This window comes from Mus musculus, chromosome 1, assembly GCF_000001635.26.
Source record: "Mus musculus strain C57BL/6J chromosome 1, GRCm38.p6 C57BL/6J".
NCBI lineage: Eukaryota > Metazoa > Chordata > Mammalia > Rodentia > Muridae > Mus > Mus musculus.
In genome coordinates, this window is record NC_000067.6 from 9,628,475 (window position 1) to 9,652,351 (window position 23,877).

The 23,877-nt window shown below is 44.7% G+C and overlaps 1 long non-coding RNA gene across 1 annotated transcript in view, besides 1 other annotated feature; it reads right to left on the bottom strand.

Moving 5' to 3' along the window:
• The window catches only part of 2610203C22Rik (RIKEN cDNA 2610203C22 gene), a 70,261-nt gene extending 67,643 nt beyond the window's left edge, over positions 1-2,618 (bottom strand). Inside the window, exon 1 of the long non-coding RNA NR_015470.1 lies at positions 2,587-2,618. This is a non-coding gene — a long non-coding RNA (RIKEN cDNA 2610203C22 gene). The remainder of the gene's footprint in view (positions 1-2,586) is intronic.
• Positions 19,749-22,491: an enhancer, noted in NCBI's record as "VISTA enhancer mm1546". NCBI's record gives its function as "enhancer in: neural tube[5/8] | hindbrain (rhombencephalon)[7/8] | midbrain (mesencephalon)[6/8] | dorsal root ganglion[4/8] | trigeminal V (ganglion, cranial)[6/8] | cranial nerve[5/8]" and the evidence as "EXISTENCE:transgenic organism evidence [ECO:0001131][PMID:17130149]".

Consider the following 23,877-nt stretch of genomic DNA (forward strand, 5'->3'; position numbering starts at 1 on the left):
TCCCAAATAGCTGGGGTCATGAGCCAGGGCCACTGTCTCAAGCTCTGGGCCAGAAGGCATTTGCCATAAGGCAATTTCCCCTACCAACAGGTGGCTGAGGCCTTGCTGAAAGGGCCTACATTTTCAAGTAGAGCAGGTGTCCCTGGAGTGCTGAGCAAATGCTGACCCATATTTGGAGGCCTACCCACAAAGAAACAAAGTAAGCGTTCTATTCAACCACCTGATCTCCAGGGCTTGATTCACAGAGAGCCACACCTCATCATCCTGTGTCCTGTGTGACACTCCATTGAGCTAAGCCTTCCACCAGCCAGGAAACAGAGAGATTGGCAAAGGGTTGGGGGAACATGAGGGGTTCAGCAGCAGCTCTCACTAAATAGGACGCAGCTATTTGTAACATATTAGATTCTATAGGTAATGCTCCAAGAGCACACATGTTCCCCAGATGCCAACCTTTAGATAAAGACAAGAGGCAGCACAAACTATGCAAATTGTTTCTTGGTACCACCCAGGACTAGCTCAAACCAAATCTAATCAGTGAGAGCAAGCTTGTTTCTCTCTGTTGTCCCCTCAGCTCAGCAACTTTCCATAAACACACACACACACTTTTCAGTTCCCTTCCTTGTTTTCCCCACACCTCTCACCCTTTGACCTCAGTAGGGCCTCAGACCCCAATACTCTGACCAGCCAGGACTGTCATCTCCTCCACCCAAAGTCTTGGGTATCCCGTGCTCTGCACTTCAAACGTGACAACGAGAACTTGAGTGGCTGTAGAACCTCATGCAGATTTCTGAGTTCACTTTCTTCATTGGTTGAAAAAGAAAATATCCTACCTGCCTCCTTGTCCCAGAAATGATTAAACAAAATTACCTGGGCCAATATGCAGCTGATTTGTATTAGTGTGGCTACTCAAGTGAGACTATTGGAGCACTTCCACAGTAGCTAAAAATGCCTGGGACTACCCTGAGCCTCCCTCCATGTTGTCCCTGGTTACTGAGCCCCTCCCTTAGGGTTCTCACCAACTTCTCTGTGGATAATAGTCTTGGGCAATACCCTACAGGCTTGAAGGATGGAAGGCTCCATTAGTATTATGACCAGTATTCATCCTTGCCAGCCATTTGCCCAGGTTCTGCCAGTTCTTAAAAGCTGGACTGTCCTAGAGACAATGCATTAGAATGTACCTGTCTTATAGGCTAAAGTATAGGCCACACAAGCATGAAATGGATCGGAGCAAGAAGGGGTTGCCCTTTACGTTGTTGTGGGTCATATAAACCTTAGGGATTGGAGAGATGAATCTGAGACTCAATTTGAGACTAGAAAGTAAGATTTTAAATTCTTTGCACTCCCACAGCCTAACACCCTTCTGAAGCAAATGTCCTCTATAAAGAAGACAGGAAACTGTTAGCAGGGTCCCCTGCCATTCAGCCCAAGAGCTGTGAACCCCTGACAGTGTAGAAACTGCTGCCAAGTGAGAAGCCGGGTGCCAGACCCCACCTCACAGTGGTGAGCCTCCTTGCTGCCTGAGTTTCTTTGAACCTCTATTTTGCATTCAAATTAAATTACCTACCCGATCTACCTCACCGGCTGATGAAAACTCAACAGAGCCCAAGCCTAACCGGGCTTTGCAAATTGTGAATTGCATTAACATATGGTGTGATAATCCGCCCCATTCAGAAGAAGCAGGGACGGGTGGCGAGCAGTGAGTGATTCAGCCAGCCAGGCAGGAACTGAAAATAGAATCATTTCCTGAGCCAGGGTCCAGGGTTCTCTCTCAGAAGAAGGTGGGCAGGGGAAGGGCTCCAGGGCGGCTGAACACAAGGCTCTCCATTTCCCACTGTAGCATTTGGGCTGATCCTGCAGCCCCAGGTGGTCACCCAGTGTGCCAGGTCAGTCCGGGCCAGTGACCCTTGCTTGGCTCAGAAGCAAGATGTGGGTGGTGACGACTCTTTTGAATTCAAAAGAGTCTACTTGCTGCCAACTGCTGCCTTTGGCCTCCTGCCTGCATTCCCTACCAGCAAAATTAGTCCTCAACTGAAACCTACAAAGTGCATTGGCTTAGGAGACCACAGGCTTTTGTCTGTCTGCTCCAACTCGGAGGAAGAAGGCCCAGCCCTGCTCATTTAGCCTCACTAGACTTCAAACCAGACCCTAGGACTAAAGTGCTCCTGAGGAGTCAGGTCTGATGGGAAGCTTGCTTGGTAAGGTATAACCAGGCAGAGATTTGGTACTTCATAAATAAGCCCTCTGCACCACATTCTTGTTATTCATGCAGGCCAAGTAAAGCAAGACAATAACTCAAGAAACAGTGACCTCACCAGGAAAGCAGGCTATGTAGTCTCACACACAAGCCTCACGGCCATAAATCCAGGAGACTATTCCATGAAAATTCTCTGTCCTTGCAGAGGAGCAGGGACAGTGTGGAGGCAGGGAGGAGAGAGCCCTCTTATCTACAGAGATCTCCCTTTATGCCTCAGAAATGAAAGGACACTTCTCTCTCTCTCTCTCTCTCTCTCTCTCACACACACACACACACACACACACACCCACACACACAGGTGGACCTGTACCCTTGTCACTTTGTAGACATACCAGAAGGAATTCAAAGCTGCTTGTCATCTTCGTCCTCTTCGTTCTCTAGGGCCTGTCCAGGCTCTTGCCAGCAGACTGCTCTGCAGCTGGATGCTATTGTAAACTATGCTTCCGCATCTGTGTCATGCTCTTCCTTAGGAGAGGGCTAAAGATGGAGCTCAGGGGAAGTAGGAAGAGGAAAGATGCTTCCTGTTCTGGCTACTTACTCTCTGCTCTCCCAGCCCAAGGAGGAGTGTAAAAGGCTCTATTCCTAGCCTCTGAATCCTCAGGTTAAAGCTACAGATCTTCTGGGATTCCTCTCTGGGTTCAGTGGACTGTTGCATGTGAAGACAGATAGACAGTTAACAGGCACTGGTGTATGTAGTTTACATGTGGTGGGCTCTGAGCTAAGTGCTTAAAGTACCTCAGCTCATGTGATCCTCCATCCAAGATGGACTTTTATCTTCCCTATAGATGATTAAAAGGTCAGAAAGGCCTTCATGTTCCTGATGAGAGCCGAAATTTCCTTTTAGAAAGAAAACGTTGCTTGTGCCTCCAAAAGGCTGGAAGCCAAGGAAGGAGGCCAAAAAGGGCCCTCAGCCAGCCCATTACTCAGCAGGTAAGCAAGCTAGTTGTGAAAGACAGTGGCTCAGTTGTCATCCCAGTGTCCAGGGCAACAGTACAAACAGTGTACATAACACAGGTCAATGCCCCAGCCTTTCTGACTTAAAAAAAAAAAAATCCCCTGCGGCATGTGGTGAGAGGGGGCAGGGTACAGGGAAAGCAGGTAGGCTTCCTGATGACATGAGAACATACCTCCACCTGGGGATACTTCCAGCCTCTTTGTTGTGCTTTGGCGGTGCTTGTGCAGAAAATAAAACCACTGGCCCAGTTCCCACTTCAGTTATTCTTTGAGTGTGGAGGTGGTCTCCAGAAGGAAGGGGCTCCTCCACCAAGAAACCTGTATTTGTGACAAAGGTTTCAGAAACATGCCATCCCCCCCCCCCACTTCACAATTTAATGCTACACTTTGCAATGCAGATCCTGCCTTCTCTCAAAGAAGACAAAAAGCAAAAGTCATCTAAAAGTAATAGAATTTAGCAGAGTGAGAAGAAATGATCAGGACACAGATCCTAGAAGAAATAAATGGAGAAAGAGATGTGGAAGTTTGAGACAGCAGAAAGAAAACAATGGAAAAAAGAGGAGAATTTAAAGAAGCTCACAGTGAGGGCTATGGGGACAATTCAGCATTGGGGAAAACATGCTGCTCTTGCAGAAGACCCAAGATCTCAGCACCCATATTTTGGGGATTCCACACCCTTTTCCGACTTCATAGGCACTAGGCATGTACTTGGTACACATATATGCACTCAGGCAAAACACATACACATGGCACAAGAATAAATACATATTTATTTATTTTAAAAACGCAGCTCAAGAGTGGGTAAGCAAGATCATGTTGATGTTGAAATCAAAATCAACTCACTTTTCAACCTCCAAGACTGGACACCAGGTGGGCAGAGACAAAGCATGCTTTTATGTGCCATAGTTCATGAAAGGTACCAACATACGAAAATTAGAAAACTATGTGACCTGTGTGGGTATTTATATGTAGTTACAAGAAAAGAAAAAAAAATGACTGAGAGAGGAAGGAAATATTTGATCTGTGTATTGAAAAGTAAGTCCAGTTTTGCCAAGAAAAGAAAGAGCAAGAACCAAAGGACGTCGTCCCAAAGTCAATTAGAAATGTCCTAAGAACCAGCAAGTATCTCTAGCCTCTGCTTTCCCACAGTTTTTACTGACCCATTAACTGCCAGCCAGGCAGTTTGAGCAGTTGATGTCACACAGCCCAAAACATTGGTCACATCAATCAAGGAGCTGGTGCACCAAGTCACCAATGGCCAACACCAGCAAAAACGGCTGCAGCAACTGACTACCCATGGCCAGAAATCAGTTGACCCACCTGTCTAATAGCACTTGGCCTTATCAGCCAATACCCTCATGTTGTTCCTGACCAGGGGCATGACAGGGTCTCCCAGCTGCACTCAGATGGAACCAGAGGTGAAGAGAGAACTCCAGCCACCACACTGGTGTCACACCCTGCTCAACAGGATAGGCAGCTGAAAGCAGAGCCCACCAAGTACATCTATGGTTACCTCAAGAACAGCAATAAGAATTCCTTCTTTGCAAAAATCTAGGGCAAATGTTAATCCAAACAGGATACCAGAGAACATAAGCAGCACAGTCAGGGATGGCCCAAAGCATTCCATACACTCTAATAACTGAAAGCAATTTTAGCATCTCCATTATATTATAAAGAAAGCCAAGATTTAGGAAAGTAGTGACTAATAATAATTGAGTTTGGCAACAAGAGAACTTAACTCACACTCACTGATTCAAAATTACACATCCTTTTCTTTATAAGCATAAATTAATAACTTATTTCACAAAGGAGACATGCTTGAGAAAGAAAACGTTCAAAGAAGACTGAACTGCTGGGTGATTTGCAATCTGCTACTCACAGATCAACTAAGCCTCAGCATGGCAGAACCTCTCCTGGCAACTACCCAGTCAACAACTATCCTGAGAAACAGCAATACAATTCAAAACTGCTAAGTAATAAAGAATGGTCACACACACACACACACACACACACACACACACACATACCTTCTGTCCCCTCTCCTTTCTAAGCTTCTGGTCCCTAGCAATCCTGGGTTCTCTATCTCCTTGACCTTCCCTTTCCTAGCTCCCAGCTCCTTTCCCGACCTCATAATATAACTAAATTGTCACTCAAAAATAGGAATTCAGTCCTTCCTGTAGGTGTACCCACTTGATAGGGCTGGAGGCAAGGCTTAGTTAATAGAGTTCTTTCCTGGCATGCACAAAGCCCTGGTTTCAATTCACAGTACTGCATAAAGCCAGGCATGATGGCATATGCCTGTAATCCCAGCACACAGGCAGATACACACTCATGCGCACTCACACATGCACAGAGACAGAGACAGGCAGAGACAGAGAGAGACAGAGAGAGATAGAGACAGAGAGACAGAAACAGAGAAGAGAGAGAGAACTTCCCCGTGGTAGAGAAGAAAGGGAAGAGAGTTCAGACAAGAGCCAACAATAAGGCCAGTCAGTTTTCAGTCCTCTGTCTAACTCTGTCACCTTCACTTGTCTCATGTGTGAGATGTCCAGCCATCTCAGCTCAACTCCACTCTTGCCATACATTGCCTTGGTTTTCTTTACTTTATTTCCCTTCTGCCCTGATTCCTTCCTTTTGCTTTTCAGTGTCCTGAGGAACATAGGCTGTCTTGCTTTGTAGGGTTCTGTACCTCAGCCTCCTGAGATGATTATTCTATGGCATATGCTTGCATAGCTTTACTCTCTTCAGTGTTTTAACCAAAATCCCTCACCCTTCCCCAACATTTCTGCTACTGTGTTTCACTCTCCTGTTTATACAGTCCTCGTCTACTTTCTATCATCCCAATAATAATCAACAGTCTTTGTGTGCCTTTCCTTTGTTGTCTTTTCCTTTCCACTCATAGCTACAATAACTAATATATCATTAGCATACACAGGGCCGTCAGCATCCCTTTGCTCCCTAGTATAATGATGTTTGAGGGATGGTTGTTGTGTAGTTAACTATTACTCCATTGTAACTCTTATTGCAGAGGAGGGATAGGGATAGAGTGTAGGACCCTGAATACCAGTTTAACAAGAAATAACACCTCAACCTGACCTCAACTTATCAATCCCAAACATTCCAAACATGAAACTTTAAACCAATGACCTAACTCCTCATATACAAGTTTCAGTATAAGTTGCATTAATAATAACAACAATAACAACAACAATAATAATAATAATATTAAAGATAACAGGTATCCTCCAAAAATTACCAATCCCATAATAATGGTCTCCCCAGGTTCAAGAAATTCCAAAGGATTCAAAACAATGATGACAAAATTGTCCAAATAAGTGAAAGAAAAATAAATAAACAATGATTTCCCAGGGAATGTGGACAAGCCATTGAAGGGAATGAGGAAGTCAATGCAGGATGTGAAAATGTATTCAATACAGAGAAATACAGAAGAAAAGGTGAAGCGCGATGTCATTGGGAATGAAGACAGCAAAATTCCTTTTGGGAAGTAACTCCAGTGCCGTGAACACCACATCCTCCTCTGACTGAGGTTGCAGCTCTTTTCTTGGCCCCTGCCCTACCTGGAGTCCTGAACCAACTTGCTTCAAGTTTCAGCCCTAGTCTGTCCCCAGACCTCACCCATAGCTCCTCCCTGTGAATTTCAATAGTGTTTTAAAACTATATCCACAATCCAAAATTCAGTGTGTGTGTGTGTGTGTGTGTGTGTGTGTGTGTGTGTGTGTATGTGTGTGTGTGTATGTGTGTGTGGTGTGTGTGTGTGTGGTATGTGTGTGTGTGTGGTATGTGTGGTGTATGTGTGTGTGTGTGTGTGTGTGTGTGTGTGTGTGGTGTGTGTGTGTGTGTGTGTGTATGGTGTGTGTGTGTGTGTGTGTGTGTGATGTGTGTGTGTGGTGTGTGTGTGGTGTATGTGTGTGTGTGTGTGTGTGTGTGTGTGTGTGTGTGGTGTGAGTGTGTGTGCGGGGTATGTGTGTGTGTGTGTGTGGTGTATGTGTATGTGTGGTGTGTGTGTGTGTGTGGTGTGTGTGTGTATGTGTGTGTAGTATGTGTGTGTGGTGTGTGTGTGTGTGTGTGTGTGTGTGTGTGTGTGTGTGGTGTGTGTGGTGTGTGTGTGTATGTGTGTGTGTATGTGTGTGTGTGTGTGTGTGTGTGTATTCCCAAGTTCATCCAGAATTCAGCTTTATATCTCCCTGAGCTCTCACCTACATATTTATGGATGTGCCTTTGATCCCTTCCTCATCATAGTCAATATTCTTCAAGTAAAGAGGTATGCTCATTCATTCATGCATTCATTCAACAAATATTTGCTGAATACCTAATATATACAAATGCTTTCACAAGGCAAAGATACTGACTTTGTGGCACTTAGGTTTTGAGTGGAGTGGAGGGAATGAGTGCAATATAAAGGTCCACAAACTAGCAATAAGTATGCTGTATGTAGTCAATTACAAAATGTGAAGCATCCCACATCATGTGACTAGAACTATCAAACTAGACAGTAGACGTCTGGTGTCTTCAGTTCCTGGATTTCACTTAACTTACTCTGAAAAACAAAATGTCAGAAACAAATCAAGGTGCAGTGTTGCAGTTATTTTCCCAGATGCACAGAAACCAGTTGAATACACGTTCCCCATATCACATGCAGACCGTGGAAATGAGGTTTGTGGGCTGCACTGGTAAATGTATACAAGCAGCTCCCAGGAGCTGAGGTTTGTGTTAAAGAGTGCAAGGAAACCAACTGTCCAGCAGACCAAAGAGCAATTACAAAAGGAATCATTCCAGAGGTGACTGGGAAATGATGTCACAGCATGGGTACACTGGGTGCTGGGCAACACTGGTGTCACCCATGTACACCCTGGCTCTTGTCCCATCCTCAGTCACTACCACTGGGAAAGGGGCCTACCTCTCCATTTCTCTCCCTCTGAGTCATTCCTAGTGTGTGTCTTTTATGGGGGCCTTGAAATATATTGTTACTTTGTTTCTATCCATCACAACTTAAGAGCTTGATCTTCTCTCCAAAAAGAGACTCACCAGCTACTTGAACTGCCTTCAAGGGGATGCCAAGAGTATCACGAACAGCTTCAACTTCTCAAGCAAGTCCAGGAGCCTGAAATACATCCACATCTCACTGAAGCTCAAGCAATCATCATCTGACACAAAAGCTGTGATTGATTGTCTTGTCACACTTCCTGTGACTGTCTTCCCATTCCAGTCACACTTCCTGTGACTGTCTTCCCGTTCCAGTCACACTTCCTGTGATTGTCTTCCCGTTCCAGTCACACTTCCTGTGATTGTCTTACCATTCCCAGCCACACTTCCTGTGACTGTCTTCCCATTCCCAGACATACTTCCTGTGACTGTCTTCCCGTTCTCAGACATACTTCCTGTGACTGTCTTCCCGTTCCCAGACATACTTCCTGTGACTGTCTTCCCGTTCCCAGACATACTTCCTGTGACTGTCTTCCCGTTCCCAGACATACTTCCTGTGACTGTCTTCCCGTTCCCAGCCACACTTCCTGTGACTGTCTTCCCGTTCCCAGTCACACTTCCTGTGACTGTCTTCCCGTTCCCAGACATACTTCCTGTGACTGTCTTCCCGTTCTCAGACATACTTCCTGTGACTGTCTTCCCGTTCCAGTCACACTTCCTGCGACTGTCTTCCCATTCCAGTCATACTTCCTGTGATTGTCTTCCCGTTCTCAGACACACTTCCTGTGATTGTCTTACCATTCCCAGCCACACTTCCTGTGACTGTCTTCCCATTCCCAGACATACTTCCTGATGGCAGAATTTGGCTGTTTAGTTCACCCCTACTTTTGCCAGTCCCTTTAAATAAAAAGCACCTCCAAAAGGGCCACCCTCAGGACTGTGCCCAGATGCACCTTTGACATGGGTTATCATGTCATGTCTGGTTCTGCCAGGGACCACAGAGCCTCCCGACATTACAAGGACTCTAATACTTGTCCATCCCCCCAGTACCACAGACCTGAGCAGGACTGTTAGTCTTACAATCTTTGGAATTAAACACATGTATAACGTTCATTTTGGTATGGGATGATAGGTCATTGTGTGCATATGACCTTGTACTTGCACACAATATCTCTGGGATGGGACCTTGAGATTGAAGGGAAGAAATGGGGTGAGGGGCAGTTCATACCTCATGCCTTTTGAATTCTTATGTTTTAACAAAACAGTAAGCTCCCATATTCTCCCTCCCAATTCCAACCTCACTTTAACTTTGTTACAATTGATTCACATCTTCTTAGTGCTCCCTTCTAGTAATTCACCTTTGGCAGGTGTGTGAAGACATACAACCACCATTGATTGGAATGTCAGAATAGTCTCACTACCCTAAACATCCTTCTCTTTCCTCCTTCCTCCTTCCTCTTTCCTCCGTCCTCCCTTCTCCCCCTCCCTCCTTTTTCCTTCTTTCTTCCTTCTTTCTTCCTCCTTCCTCCTTCCTCCTTCCTCTAGAGACCCTGTCAACAACTAGGTCTTTTTCCTAGTGTGTCCTTTCCCTTGTTTGTTTAGGGAATACTTTTGTTGTTGCTGCTGTTGGATTTTATAGGTTTGCCTTTGTTTTTGTTTTTTTCCCAATAAACTACATCTTTACTTATTTTACAAAAGGTTTTTAACCTATAAAAAGAGTTTTTAAGGAGCTGGAGAAATGGCTCGGTAGTTAAGAGCACTTGCTGTCTTTGCTGGGAACCCAGGTTCAGCTCCCACCACTCACATGAGAACCCATCTGTAACTCCAGTTTCAGAAGATCCAATACCCTCTCCTGATCTCCAGGGGCACCAGGAATGTATGTGGTGCACATACATACATGCAGACAAAACACTCATACACATAAAATAAGTACATCTAAAACCTTAAGTCCAATTTAACTCAGCCTCTCAGGGACTCCTTTCAAACCATGGCCATAAATGGATTTAACAACATGAACTAATGCTAATAAAAATATGTTAAGAAAATTACTGAAATGCTTTTATGGCTAGGCAGTGATGTGTCAAGTGTCTAAAACTTACTTCAGCTGATACAATAATGAAACTTGGACAGGGGCCAGGGAAACAGTTCAGGGGGTTACAGCACTTGCCTCATATGCACGGAAACCTGAGTCATTTTAACCTTTATCCTTGATCCCTACCTTAGCCCCTTCTGACCTCTGGAGCACTCAGAAACATCAGGACAGAGGTGAGCCCAGGGAGCTGAGCAGGACTCAGATAAATGACCCTCTTGTTTCATTTGGTGGTAAAGCCAACTTTAAAAAAGAAAATTGTTTAGGCTCAACTCAACTTTTTCGGCTTCTTTTAAACATATATTTCAAAAGTGTGTATGCAAAGCATACATGACAAAATCAGTGTGCCCTGAATGAGGTGCCAGTCCACCTCACTTGGCACAAGTAGAAAAGTGATTGACTCCAGCAAGCCCGGGCATGCAGAGAAGCACTCTCATCCAAGCGTGCTATGCCCCACCCCCATGTTTGATGTTTTTCACAGACCGGTTTTCCAGGATGAAATGCTTTTACACCACAAGAGATCCTTCATTTTGCTCTCACTAGACACTACCAGAACTTCTGAACTGTCCAAATCAGCTTTCTTGTTGACTCTCACTATAAGCTGTGATTGACTTCATGGTGTTGGGGGAGTAATGGCAGCTTAACTAAATATCTCTAGTCTTCTTTGTCCCTTAATCACCTTCTGGCCTAAGTTTGTTTGCAGAAATCAACAGGGAGCATGACAAGTTCCAAGTATAGACCCGGGGTTGTGTCTCTGGGGTCTCAGGAGCAGAGGAGCCCAGCAAAGAGGCTGGTCGTCCAGTAAAGCACTTTCTTGATAGTGACTTTTACTGATACCCTGTTATGCTTGCCCACAGGAACCTACCATAACTGTCCTCTGAGAGGCTCTATGCAGCAACTGACGGAAATGGATTCAGAGACCCTCAGCCAAACATTGGATGAAAGTTGGGGACTCTTATGGAAGAGTTGGGGGGAAGGACTGAAAGCCCTGTACAGGATAGAAACTCCACAGGAAGACCAGCAGATTCAACTAACATGGACCCCTGGGAGCTCTCAAAGACTGAGCCACCAACCAAAGAGCATACAGTCTGGACTGAGGTCCCCTCCCCCACTCCCCCATATGTAGCAGATGAGCAGCTCAGTCTCCATATAGATCCCCAACAACAGGAGCAGAGGTTGTCCTTAAAGCTGTCACCTGACTATGAAATCCATTCCCCAATAAGGTTTCCTTATCTTGCTTTAGACAAGGATGTGCCTAACTGTGAAGAGAATTGATGAGACAGGGTGGGGGAAATACTGGGGGGGGGGGGGGGAAGCACCCTCTCAGAGGAAAAGGGAAGGAGGAATAGTGGGATCAGGGACTCTGGGGTGGGGAGGTGACCGGGAGGTGGAGCAGCATCTGAGATGTAAATAAATAAATAAGAAGAAAAGCAGCTGTGTCTACATAAAACCCTAATCTTCTCCTAAAGTCACCCACAGAGTCTGTACAAAGGCATATGCCTAGGCTTCTCACCAAGAGATCATAATAGATTTGGGAACAACATTTTAAAAAATATTAGTTACAATAAAACCTTAGGGCATCTGTATGACCGTAGGCCAATTGGCCCACAATCCTTTGCCTGTTTCTCCATTTTTATTTCCCGTCCCCTGTCCCCTGCATGTTCCCATTGCCTCGGCTTTCCGGCAGAGAAACTGGAATCCTACAGGGGACTCTTGCTCAAATATTCTGTACGTCATGGTATTTCCTTGTCACTTACACCCGATCTGTTTCAAGAAATGTTTAAGTTGGTCTCTGCCTGAGCAGGTCTGAGATGGGAGGTGAATTTGGAGAATAAAGATGCAGAACCTCACAGAGTGCAAACATTTACCAGCGGCTCATCTTTTTGTCACAGATTCTCTCATGTTATCCTCCTGGCAGCTATACTTCGTTTGAGAAGCCAGAGGCTTAGAGAGGTTCAACCATTTGTTCAAGGTCACAGAGATACTACATGTGTCTGCTTCCACTCTGATCCTGGATGGCAGGTTACCTACCTAACAGCCACAGCATCTCTGAAGCACCAAACAAGCAAGTGTGAAACCCTTTGTGTTTAGATCTAGTAGGCTAAGAAAAAGACAAAAACTATTTGAAAAGGCTTTCACTTGTTGGCTACATGAGCCAACTGGAAATAACCATCGTGAGGAAGGAAATAATTTGGCTACTTTTGGTTTAGGAATCCTGCCCCACCATCAGTGTCATACTTCCCAGTGACCTCCTAGCGTACTGTGCCCTCTGCTTGAGTCATGTCAGTGTGGCAGGAACTGGAGAAAGGGGGATTCCATTGAGTCTAAAATCTTAGTTCAAGAATGGATGACTCAAGGGCCATTGGCAATGTATCTTCCCAACCTGCAGTGCCCACTAAGAAGACACACACGGTCAGCACACAACAGAAGGCCTCCAGAACTGCAGCTTTTGACAGATGGCTCAATGATGGACTCAAAATAAATATAATATTTGTTACTCAGAGAAATTGTAAAATACTTTGATAATTAGTGAACCTAGACTCACCTCTTTCCTTGTCTGTGAGGGATTTCCTTGATTGCATTAGCTGATATAAGAAGACTCATCCAGACTATGAGTGGGGCCATTTCCTTGGCAGAGGATGCTGGGCTGTATAGAGTGGAGAAATCAAGCATTAGTTGTTCTGTTTCTTGGCTGTGGCTGCAGTCTGACAGCTGCTTCAAGCATCTGCTCCTTTGACATCTCCCACCATGATGGACTGTACGCTGAACTGTGAGCCAGAATAAGCAACTTCTCCCTGGAGTTGCTTCTGTCAGGGTACTTTGTCACAGCAACAGGAAAGAAGCTAGAATAGCATAAGTAAGTCAGGGCAGCCATGAAGTTGACAATGATAGATATTGAATTGATCTGACTCCTTCCTGGGCTGTCAAAAGAAGTGGGAAACATTGTCATAAATAGAGTATTCAGCCAAAGTGAATCCCTGTTGACCTCATTCTTTCTGAGTTCAATACCCACTGGGTGCTGAAGACACAGGGAAAAAGCAGGTGGGACAGAGATGAAGCTTTGGTGACCGTGGGTATGATGTATGCTGGGATACAGGAGGAGCTGAGGCAGGGCTGCAGAGGAGGACTGACTTGCTCATTCAACCCAGGGGAAGCTGGGATGATGAAGAACCAGGAGGTACTTGGTAACAAAATAGAAAGAGTTTTAGACAAAATGAAGAGAGAAACAAAACCATCAGGACCTGAGAACATGCTTAGGAGACAGGGAAATGGCACATATAATAGAATAAGTATATTGACTGGCTAAAATCAATATGTTTTCTCTGGAAAAAAAAAAAGAATTGTGTATAGTTGGAAAAACTGAAGGAAAGGCTATGCTGAGCCCTGTGTTTTACTGTGATTGACCATGGGGAGCCATGAGAAGCCCACATGTAGAGTAGAACAAAACCGAATCTGGGCATTTCACTTACCCTCCAGTCATCCCTTGAGTAAGGATAAGGGATACAGTGAGACATTTGCAGAAGTGTGTCACACCCACACCTGTGTGGGGTGAACTGCCAAATGCCAAGTGAGTCAAGTGTTGTATGTGGTGGGACATTCGAAAGTGTGACTAAAAACGCACAGCATACAAAATGGCACTTGGTCCCATCAAGTTGTTAAGACAGAAGGTCAGCACCTGCGGAGGGGGCATCTCCCACAGATTTCCCTTTGCTGGACAGGGCTTCTCTGGGGACACATGATGAGCATCTTACAGGTTTGTTTTGCCCATTAATCCACTTGTAAGACAGACAGTTGTCAATATCTCTTGCGTTCTAGCAATCTAAAGGTTATAAGAATACAGAGAAATCAAGAAGAGATAGCTTCAATCTCAAGAGTTTCTAGGGTGGGGCATAGCTTCGACAGTATGAAATCAGCAATATGGACCTCATAACAGCACAGACAAGATACTATAGAAAGTTTAAATTATTTGGAATGCTGTAGTAACAGAATACAATCCAAACGCTGCCTTAAGTCTTCTTGTTTTAAAGTTCATGGATCCAGCACCTGTTAAAAATGTAGTATCTGCCCAGAGCTACTGTATTGAAATCTGTATTTTCCTAAGACCCCTCTGGTGGTGTGTGTTCAAGCCTGGGGTATGCTTTTATTAAGCTTGTGAGATATTAAAGTTCATTTTAAATGTAATCCTTAGAAAAATAAGTAAGCAGAAAGTGACTAAAACTAAGTCACCTATTATGGCAAGATTAGTCTAAGTACCATATAATCTTTCAAAATTAGAACTTCTTTCTCTCAAGTGCATCTTGTATTTCTAATTCTTATATTATTCCTCCTGAGAGGCATGCAGGTGTGCAGTGCACAAAGATAAAAAGAGAAGAGAAAAATTGGCCCTCACCGGGAAGCAGACCAGGCTGGCAACCTACCAGTAGATTCAGTGCTAGAATACGACTCCTGTAAGCTTTGAGGTGGTCAGCGGGCATGGGAGCTTAGATCTCTGTTTCACCTGTCTGCCAGCTGCCCTGTTGCCCTGCCATATCAACACTGCCATACAAATTCATGTGCCACCTCAGTGCACATGTCCACTAAACAATATCTAGGTATCAGCTAAATCCATTGAATGAACTAATGATACTTTAAGGTACCTAGCGGTGTCATCAAATGATTGCTGAAGTAAGTGTAAGAACAAATAGAAAGCAGATATTAGCAAATGAGAAATAGCAAAGCAAAAAGGAAAAGTGTTCAGAGGTGCTGGCTTAGGAAATCCTGGCAGGCTTCATGCGGGAAGCAGAAGTGAACAAGCCTTGAATGGATTGTACAAATTGGAAGTGGCCAAGTCTAGAGCAGCAGTCCTCAATCTTCCTAATGCTGCCACCCTTTCATACCATTCCTTATGTTGTGGGGGGGGGCCCAACCATAAAATTAATTTTTTGCTACTTCATAACTGTAATTCTTCTACTGTTGTGAATTGTAGTGTAAATATCTGATATGCAAGATATCTAATATGTGACTACTTGGAAGGGATTGTGACCCATAGGTTGAGAACCACTGGTCTTGCGCGAGAGTGTGTGTGTGTGTGTGTGTGTGTGTGTGTGTGCGCGCACGCGCTATGTATATACAGGTACAGATGGTACACAGACAAGATGTCAGATCTCCTAGAGCTGCCTCGTGCAGGTGTTGGGAATTGAACTTGGTTCCTCTGCAAGAACTGTAAAGATGCTTAACCTCTGAGATGTCTCCCCCAATCCCTCAGCACATTTTTTATGATAGGTAGGGATGTAACTCAGGAGCAGAGAACTTTTGTAGCATGTGTGAAGCCCTAAGTTCTACATATAGCATCACAAAAATTAACTAAAACCTAAAAAGGGCATTTATACCAAAACATTGAGGATTGGGAAGATGACTAATTTCTCTGAAGAACTGGAATCTGGTTGTGGATCTGGCAAAATGGCTCAGCAGGTCAGGTTCTTGGCATACAAATATGAGAGTGGAAGCTCAAGTCTTCAGCAACCACACAAATTCCAAGTGAGCATAGAGAACCACTTATTAGCCCTGTGTTCAAGAGGCAAGGCCATGGAATCCGTGGAGCAAGCGTCTGGACTAGCTGATTTGTCAAGTTCTGAGATCAACTGAAAGGTCCCGACTTGATATATAAAATGGAGGGAGATTGGGAAAAATGCCTGACATCCATCTCAGGCCTCCACATACATGCACACATGTGCACCCACACACTTATGAGCACACAATACGGACACAGTATGCACATGCAAAAGTAGATCTAGTTGGTATGAAGGAACAAGGTGATGGGAAGGCTTAGGGGTTTGCCCCAGATATCCAACTGTGGGCAGCAAAGATTCATTAAAGATTGTTGAATAGTTGAGTGACATGCTTGTATGTTGGCTGTGGAGTCTGAAACAGCAGGTATGCTTGGCAGGTGAGTGACTGAGTGACCAGGATTAGGAGATCTTTCTTCCAGTCCAAACAGAAGGCATAATTATTATCTTACTCTCTCACTATTTTCAATCCTTTGTCCCCCAACTCCATGCCAACTGTGCAGTCAATAGATGCTTAACACTCATGTTCTCAAAGGTTAGAGTTGCATCTAGACCCCACAAAGGCTTTGTCTAATGTTAAAAAGTGACCCCAACCACTGGCTTGCCAAAACTGGCTTTTCACGATTGTCACTGTGTTTCAGTTATTTTCCTATTGCTGGAGTAAAACACCATGACCAAGGAAGGATGGGATTGTTTTGAGCTTACAGTTCCAGAGGGTTAGGAGTCTGTCATCACCATATCGAATAAACATGACCATAGACAGACATGGTGGCAGGAACCAATGGGAGTTCACAGTCTGAACTCCCAGCAGCAAGCAGAGAGAGCAGAGTGTCAGAAGGCTTTGAAACCTCAGGGACATACTTCCCAGTGACATATATCCTCCAGCAATACCATACCTCCTAAGCCTTTCCAAACAGCAGCACCAACTGGGGACCATGTGTTCAAGTGCCAGTGCCTGCAAAGAACATTCTCATTCAAACAACCACACTGGGCATGCTCATCAGAAAAGGAAGGCTTTGACAGTAGTTACCTTTCACTGGAGCTGCTTCAGGGTTTCTGTTGCTCCAAGAAATGCTTGCTTCCTTTTTCTATAAATCTGGTTCCCTGATATGTTTTTTCTTCTCATGTCAGGCAAGGAACTTGGTATCTAGATAGAACTGTAGAATGAGCCTGTCTGCTAGCTCGCTTAGTATAGAATACAATGAACTACTGATTGCAGTAGGCCAATCTTAGGGTATGACCTTTGTGAAAATATATCAAATATGAAGTTGGAAGAAAATGTCTGATACCCTCGTACCCTTGAAAGTGGGGGTTTCTCTGTCACCCTTTCCTGTAAGTCTGTGGTCATTCCTACAAATGGAGAGCTCTGGCCTCATTGTGACCTGTAGGCCAGCTGGATGTGGACTTACACCAAGTGGCAGAGCAGATAGCCCTTCTGCCCATCTGTGATGCAATCAGGACATCCTGCCCCCTTCCTAAACCTCAGCTAGTGTTCAGATGCTGATTTTCACTCCTAGAAAGAGAAATGGAATGAAATCTTCAACTATTTAGAGGAGAGTTTTAAGTTAAGACATTTCCACATGTTCTACTTGGCCTAGACCAAAGTACAAAGACATTGGTGTGAAATCACTTGCAGAGCGGGAGTGAAGTGAGACACGTTCAGTTGCTTCCTGGTGGAGGTGAGGAGCTGTTCCTCTTATTTCATAATCCCTGTGGAGAATCACGTAAGTGCAAGGTTAGTCCTTCCTCATGAGGCATGGAGATCTTACCTCTGCTCAGAGAAATAAGAAGGCCACCTTCTCCACAGGGACTCAGGTCTCCCAAGTCAAATCACTGTAAGGTTTTAGCCTCCTTTAGCTTTGACAAAGTTATAAAGGAGAAAGAAGCCAGTGAAGTAAGGCAATAACGTGAGCACATCCAAATTAGAAGTCACCAGCAGAGACAGCAACAGTGCACACACTGCAATCCCAGCTCACAAGAACAATGAACATCAGATTCACCCTTTGATCTGGACTTTCTCAAATAACCTGTGCTAAAAAGCACAGAGCCAGATCTTCCATTTCAGAACAGATTTGGTTCCCCTGAGCTCAGCCTCACTGTGGCCATCCAGGAAACACTGAAACCAGGACTGGACTTCTCAAGGAGAAGGCAATGACAGATCAGAGCATTCTGTCACTGCCCTCTGATCCACCACCCCACCCTGCCACTGTCCCCAGCCAGCTTTCTGAGGGGGCATGAGTGCTGGACAGTGAACAGTAGTGTTTTTTTTTTATCTTTCATAATAGGATTGTCTTTTTAATGCACTTCATGTACATAAGCTTAATTTTTTAGATGCCACAGTTTTTAAGTCAATTTAACTTACCCTAAAGTATACAAAATATGATAGATAGATAGATAGATAGATAGATAGATAGATAGATAGATAGATAGATAGATAGATATAGATATAGATATAGATATAGATATAGATATAGATATAGATATAGATATAGATTTATATATGGTTTAGCTTTTTTTAACTAAATCCTATAGATCTGGCATGGTATGGTATATTTTCTGCACATAGATAACATTCCGATTCAAACCAGCCTCCGTTTCAAGTGATGAGTGGCCTGTTGTGGTGAATGGCTAGTATTGAATATCTGAGTCAGAGAAGTAAACATGAAGGTAAAGGTAACCAAACTCTATTCTAATAGAGATATTAAAAAATGGCTGCCTATTTCAGGAGGGAAAAACAAAGGAGAGTAGCTAAACCTCTGGAAAGAGCCACCATAAGTACAGAGAAGGCCATGGTTACCATCGTCACAGTCATCTCTATCCCATGCTGCCTTGATTTTTACAAACCTTGTTCCATCTTTAGCCTGACCCTGTGAATTGGGTATGTCTCTCTTCTGATTACCAATAAAGAAACTGAAGCACCTCAAATGCAGGACAGGGAGAGAGGGGGGAGAACAGAGCATCAGCAGATGAAGGACTTATCAGCCAAGGTCATACCATGTATCAGTGAATGTGGGGTGCAGTGTGTGCAGGAGTCAGCCCTCCACAGATTTAACTCTTTAGCTTGTTTGGGATTTTGTTTGTCTATTTGAGTAGAGTCTCACTCTCTGGCCCAAAGTAGCCAGAAGCTCAGAGCAATCCTCCTTCCTGAGTCTTCCACATGCTGGGAGCCACCATGCCCAGTTTTATCATTTTAGAAGATTGGTGATACCACCAAACACACATAGACACCTGTCCATGTTCTCTGCAATAGTCTCAACATCAGTTAGTAAGGAAGCAGGACAAATATGGCAGAAGCAGCTTTTCAGGTCCCCTAGTGGGAGATCTGTCTTAGCTAGCTTCATAGCAGGAACCCATTGCTGGGCACACAAAATCTCCTGGGTCTCACACACCAGGAGGTTTTTGGTGCTGAGTGCCATCACATGTATAACCTGAACTGGCTGTTACTCTCCAGTAACAATAAAAATATCATGAGCATGGAGAAAGAGGAGGGGAAAGGGGCATTCAATAGTGACCAGATCATCTTTGAATCTATGATGGGCCTTTTAAATCAAACACCCACCTGAAGAGGGCAAGTCAATAGGATGGAGGTCATTTTAAAAAATAAAATAAAACAAAACAAAACAAAAAAATAATAAAAAGCTTCTGTTGGCAGATGCTCAAAGCCAACCATTAGACTGAGAGTAGGGTCCCTGATGCAGGAGTTAGAGAAAGAACTGAAGGAGCTGCGGGGGTTTGCAACCCTATGGAGGGAACAACAATGTCAACCAGCCAGACCACACACACACACACACACACACACACACACACACACACACACAGCTTCCAGGGAATGGATCACCAACCAAAGAATACACATGGAGAGACCCATGGCTCAGGCCACATATGTGGCATAAGATGGTCTTGTTGGACATCAGTGGGAGGAGCTGCCCTTGGGCCTGAGGAGGTTCAATTCTCCAGTGTAGGGGAATGCCAAGATGGGAAGGTGGGAATGGCTGTGTGGGTGGGGAAGCACCCTCATAGAGGCAGGGGGAAGGGGATGGGATAAGGGGTTTCTGAAGAGGAGAACTGGAAAAGGGAAAAGATTTGAAATGTAAATAAAGAAAATATCCAATTAAAAAAAAATAGCCGGGTGATGGTGGCGCATGCCTTTAATCCCAGCACTTGGGAGGCAGAGGCAGGCGGATTTCTGAGTTCGAGGCCAGCCTGGTCTACAAAGTGAGTTCCAGGACAGCCAGGACTAAACAGAGAAATCCTGTCTTGAAAAACAACAACAACAACAAAAAGCCCTGTCCCAGGGTAGGAGTGTTTTACAGCTGACCTCTCCTGTTCGAATCTAAATGATTCATTTCCCACTGCCTTAGCTAGCTACAGGCCTGGATAAGCTGTGTTCACCAGAATCATGTAGATGACTACAGGCAGAGCACGGAGTTCTGCCGGCCCCTACCCAACCCTCCTGTCAAACTATAAGCCCACTTTGGAGATGCTCATCTCCTCTTTCCTGCCAAAAACTCTGGTCCAGATGTACTTGGGAGGAAACTTGCAGATCTCAGTGTCTCTGCCTTCTCGCCAGAGTCCTCCTGTCTGCACGTGCACACTCTGTAGGAGCTGCTGGGGCAGCCCTGGACTCAGCATGAATCCATAATCCATTATTTTTTACATCCTTGCATTCAGAATCGTCTTTAACAATGACCCATGGGACCAGCCGGTGCTCGGTGCTCGCTGAAGTGCAAACATCGCCCTGGTCTCTGCCCTCAAAGGCCAGATGGAAACTCTCCCGCAGCATTCGTTGGCCCAGATCGCACAGGCAACTGGCTTTCATCTCAGAAGGTAAGAGACTGGTTCTGAGCTACAACTCCTCCCCACAAGTACACACAAAGTCAAAAAGACATTTGTTCAAAGGGCCTGTCAGAGAAGACGGCTCTTTTACTATTTTATTCATTTCTAATTTTCTTTTCCCGCCAAAATGCCTATAGCAGCAGCAGCAGCAGCAGAGGGTCTGCAGGGACACCTGCCATCTGACCCGTGGGTGCCATCCCTAATTCTGCTCCATCTGGTGTCTAGCAAATACAAAAGCTGGCAGCCGCTGTGGGTCAGGCTGTGCATTTGTGCAACACGGGCCACAGCCGCCTCGCGTCAAGACGACGCTACACCCTTCTGGCAGGCTGGGAGCACTGGGCCAGACAGACAAAGGCCCTGGGTCCCGCCCCGCTCCTTGGCCGCACTGAGGACAGCTGGTCAGCCTCAGGCCTGTGCAGGGGCTGTTTGTTCTCCTGGCCTTCAGCAAGAGGCAGGCGATTTAGGGACCCTGGGACCCTTAGTGTGCATTCCTCAGTCTGACTCAGTGCTTCAATCTTGAAGTTTCCTGGCATTTAACAACACACAACGATCTACAGCCAGTGCTGCCAGGAGTGTGCACCACTACCTTTTCTGTGTACTAGCAAAACTTTGGACACACAATTTCAACTAATAATGAGGAAGATGTAGTAGCTCTTGCCTGTAACCCAAGCATTTAGAAGATTGCCAGGAGTTTGAGGCCATCTCGGGCTGCATATTAAGTTGCAGAGGAGAACGTGCTTCGAAAACCAAAAGCATTAAAATAAATAAAATGAGAGACAGACAGACAGGGCTGGGATTGGGTTAGTTACGCATCTCAGTTCTAGCCCACCTAGGTATGAGTCATGCCCTGTATTCCATCCCTAATACAGAAAGGGGTGGAAAAAATAAATCAGAGAGAAGAGAGTGAATAGCTCAGGTTACATAAATTTTGGGGCAATCATCACTGTAAAATAGTCTAAGTACCCAGAAATAATGCCGGAGGAGTGATGGGATCAAAGGATACACACAAGGGCTCAATGCTACAAAATAAAAGAACTTGTTATAATATGTACTGCATTTATATACACATACACAGTTATGTGAATGTACACAAAATATACACAGCATGATGTTCAAGGTGATTATTTCTAGGTAGTGAACTTGGGTCTGATTTAATCTCTCTAGATATGGTTATCTGTATTTTAGGGCTCTTATACCTTACTATAAGTAAATAAATGAACTCTAGGTAATGTTGTGTTTCTGTGTAACTGTCACATAAAGCCATGGATGGAATGACATTATCTGTGGGTGCAGATCATTTACTTGTTAATAATGATGTCACTGATTCTCTTTTCTGTGTGAAAATGAGAAGAGAGCCCATGCAGAGGCCTGGGGACTCCAATATTTACAAGTTAGACACAGAAGTAGAAAGAGACAAGATGAAACCAAGAGTGGCCAGGAGAAGAGAAGCAGAAAACAAGAATTCCAGAGGCCAGGCAGGTGAAGGGAGGGCTACACAGAGTTGGCTGTGGGCCCCTATGAGGAGGCAGTCAAAGACTGAAGGAACTCCACCCTGCCTGAGTAGCTTCCCACCCCTGAAACTTGTTTGTGAGTAGGGCATTCTCAAGGTACATATGTGAGGAGATGAAGTTGGCTGTGAAGAGCAACAGAGACAGGGAATTGGGGCATAATAAAATGGCCAGTGGAGAGAACAGGGGACATGATGCTGGAGAGCAAGGACACCAAGGCAGGCAGGCTGGGTGGTGGGTGGCCTGGCTTACATGGAACTTGAACCATGACATCCATTCTTGCCAAGGAGAGAAAGCAGAGCAAAAGTGACCATGATGCCAGGGAACTGGCTGGGTATGTGGTGGGTAGGACTGAGGACTTTGTTTGTTGCGTGATTACAATATGGATTGGAAGAGTAAAGAACATGAGAACGAGCCCCCTGAGCCAGGAGAGGGGGTTCCAGGCAACCACACAAGGGATTGCTTGGTTCTGTGGTGTCATTCACAAGTCAGTGTCCACTTCTGGACTTTTTTCTCTTGGTACACTATGGGACCTCCTCCAAACTTGGACAGACTGGTGGAGGTAAGGCTGCATTTTACTTTGTTTCTCAAAGCAGAACCCTGGGTCCGGGTGCCCTTTGCCTCCTTATTAGGAATAGCTTCCTACCCCTGCCTGAAACTTGTTCTGACTTCAAGACTATTAGGGGAATCATATCCGACAGAAAGCTGGCAAGGACTACCACCGAGGACAGGAAGTGTCACTGTATGAGGGAATCTGTTTCTAAAACTAGACCCAGAGTTTCTTGAGACCCCCCAAAATGCACTGTCTTTATTTTTATCTCTTGGCTTCTTGGTGTGAAACATAGAAACATGAGTTCAATAAATCTGTGTTGTGTGAGGAAGGTTGGAAAGGGGGCAGCAGATCTCTGTATCTGTAACTGCAGAAGTCAAGCAGGTCTTCTAGGGTTTTGTAGTGCCAAGATCAGAACTTGTGGCTTCGTGTGTGCCAGGCAAGTGCCCTGCCTTGGAACTGCATCTTGAATCCTAATTATAAAACACACAAGAGTTGCAAATAAACATTGGCTTTATTATTAGACAATATTTGGAATTAGAGAGACTATGTATATGATCTGTTTATGTCTGTTGTTACAGCATCATTATTAATAAAACCACGTTTTGAGTTCCAAAACTGTCCCAGGTTAGATATGTGTTCTCTTCAGTTATAATTATTCTCATATTAACCAGGATCTTCTGAGTCATTCTCCCAAAATCACAAGTCCCCCATAGGTACTTCAGCACCCACGTGGCACTGTCAGTGGGCTGAGTACTGAACAAGGTTGGGGTAGTTACATTGGTCCAAACATTCAAACTAGTCTAGCCTTGAACTCACAGCAATTCTCCTGCCTCTAGCCTGCAAGAGTTGGAATCACAGATGTGAACAACCATGGCTGACTACGAATTGTATATCTTAATTTTTTTTCTTTTCTGCTACAATTTCATTAGCTATATACACCAAACAACACTAAGAAGAGGAGAAAGAGGAGGAAGGAAAGGAGGGAGAGGAAGAGATGAAGGAGGAATATCTGTGCTGCTGAGGATTCTAACCAGGACTTAAATCCTTTCTACGTTAGGCAAGAGCTCAGCTACTGTGCTAATGAGCTAGTGCTCCCAGGCAATTATTTTAATAACTATTGAAATATAATTTACATGCTATAAAGTTCATTCATTTTAAGTGTTCAACAATTTTTAGTAAAATTTTAGTTGTAC